Source organism: Sinocyclocheilus anshuiensis, unplaced genomic scaffold, assembly GCF_001515605.1.
Source record: "Sinocyclocheilus anshuiensis isolate Anshui unplaced genomic scaffold, SAMN03320099.WGS_v1.1 scaffold702, whole genome shotgun sequence".
In the NCBI taxonomy this organism is placed as follows: Eukaryota; Metazoa; Chordata; class Actinopteri; order Cypriniformes; family Cyprinidae; genus Sinocyclocheilus; species Sinocyclocheilus anshuiensis.
The window spans coordinates 729,540-732,130 of record NW_015548184.1 but is presented as its reverse complement, the minus strand read 5'-3'; positions in this window follow the sequence as shown (position 1 = coordinate 732,130).

Genomic DNA, 2,591 nt, shown 5'->3' with positions numbered 1-2,591 from the left:
CATGAATCCTGCAAGAAGATAGGATTGACTGTGGCTATAATGAATGAATATGGTCAATTCAAAGATGTTCTAGTGCACATTGGTCTGGCCATTTTTCTCTAAACCTTCTCAAATCTAAGCCTCTTCTTTCACAGAACTGCCCACTGGATGGTTTTTATTTATGTACCAAACTCTAGAATGTTGTGAAAATCCATTTTGTGAAATACTCAAACCACCCAGTCTGGCACCAGCAATCATCCATCGGTTATTGTTGTAAAATAATGATTCATGTAGTACAAGTTGGGTTGGTTCAATTTTAAGACTACATTTTTTGTGTAATGTCTGTTGAAATTAATGGGAAACATATTTCTGCAAACCAGGCATCTGAACACGTCAGACAGTGAGAGGGTGAGTAGTATTGGTGGTAAACAGATGAAGAATTACAGAGCATTAAAAAATGTCCATCATCTTAGTGCATCATCGACTGCCAGAGATGCTTCTGACTCTCTTTTGCACAATAAATATGTTTAATAAACACATCTCTTCCATCTAAAAACACATCTCTTCCATAATCTTTATTTGACCCTTTAACTCTAGCACTCACTATTCTAATTCTATTCTTTAAAAAAAAAACTTGCCCCTTTTAAGTCAGCGTTAACGCTTTACGGAGGGCGTTTCTGAAGCTTGGTGCTGACGCGCCCGTCATAGTGACAACAGCCAATCACATTAGTCTTCTGGTGTTGCATGCACGCGATTGGCTAGCGTCTGCGCTAGGGTATTTGCATAAGGCGATCTGATTGGCTGACGCCTGCGTTGGCGCTTGAAAAGTTGCAGTTTTCAACTTCTGCCGCGAGCAACGGACCCAACGCGACGCGACGGACCCACAATTCATTTCGCCAACGCTTGACGTCACTCCATTCAAAGTAAACAGCTTGTTTGAGATGAGCAAAATCTGCGCAGAACCGATCACCGGTGATCACCGCGAGATGCAAGCCGGTTAGAAAAGTGTCCGAGTTACGTCCGACTTGCTCTGATGTCATGCTGACGTGTGCCAAAAAACTCTCGCGACGGCGAGGCGGCTGTGTCGGATTGTGCAGTCGAGCGCAGTTGCTCTCCACCGACTGCGCTGATCAAAAGCATGATGGGAAACGACTGACTGACGACACAGATTAATGCTCATTGGTTCAGACAACTGTGACGTTGAGTTCTCTTTTAAAATGTTTAATTTTTTTATCTGGTTCCATGTGATTATATATTTAAATTATGCATGAACTTTCCCAAACACTATGACAGTGCGATCTCTGTGTGAGATATGTGATTGTTGTCACATTTCTATAAAAATCTAAAATACATGTTTGTAAAGTAAAAATTAATGATAAATACGCCTTTCGTATGGAATCAAATAGGAAGCACTTTGAGTGTCTTGTTCATATTTATTTTTATATAAAGGCAACAGTAAAGTGGGGTTTAGCAGCACAGCACATGAGTGAGAATAACGCGATATCTGTCTTTGATCTCGTTGGTATCTGCTCCACTTCGAGAGGTCAGAACTGTCCGTCTTGCCTGCGCTTATTTCACTCCTCCCCTCACTGCAGCCGCCTACTCTCACCAACATTTGAAGCGAGGCGAGGCGCATCTCAAACAAGCCTAACTAGAGGCGTTGACGCTGACGCCCCGTGTGAATGAGGCGTTGACTTGCACTCTATTCATTTACTAACTGCTTGTTTTCGTAAAAGAAAAAAAACTAACACTAGCTTCTCTCTTTTTGTATTCTATCTATTTGTTTTCTTTTTATTTATTATACAATTAAATGTAATGTAATGTACATTACATTTACAATGTAAATGTACAATTAACAAAAGCAAAAATGCCTCTAACATTAGCTTGCTCTATTCTTTTTCTATTCTATCTGTTTTATTTTTATTCATTATATAGTTAAAAAAAAATAACCTTGCAACCCTTGCTTCGTGTACTGCGTTAAGCTAACCGAGACTTGTTATAACACTTGTACATCATTGCTCTTTTGTTGATTTTGTTTGCTTCCATTGTCCTCATTTGTAAGTCGTAAAACACTTACTGTTTTACATTTACATTTAGTAATTTAGCAGACACTTTTTCCCCCCAAAGCGACTTACAAATGAGGACAATGGAAGCAAACAAAATCAACAAAAGAGCAATGATATGCAAGTGCTATAACAAGTCTCAGTTAGCCTAACGCAGTACACATAGCAAGTTTTTTTTTTATTTTTATATATAATAAATAAGACGAAAACAGATAGAATAGAAAGCAAGCTAGTGTTAGAGGCCTTTTTTTGCTTTTTGTTAATTGTATAATAAATAAAAAGAAAACAAATAGAATACAAGAAAAGAAAAAAAAGAATAGAGAAGCTAGAGTTAGTTTTTTTTTCTTTTAAGAAAAACAAGCAGTTAGTAAATGAATAGAGTGCAAGTCTAAAAAGGGACAGTTTTCTTTTTCTTTTTTAAGAATAGAATTAGAATAGGGAGTGCTAGAGTTAGAGGGTCAAATAAAGATGGAAGAGATGTGTTTTTAGCCGATTCTTGAAGATGGCTAAGGACTCAGCTGCTCGGATTGAGTTGGGCAGGTCATTCCA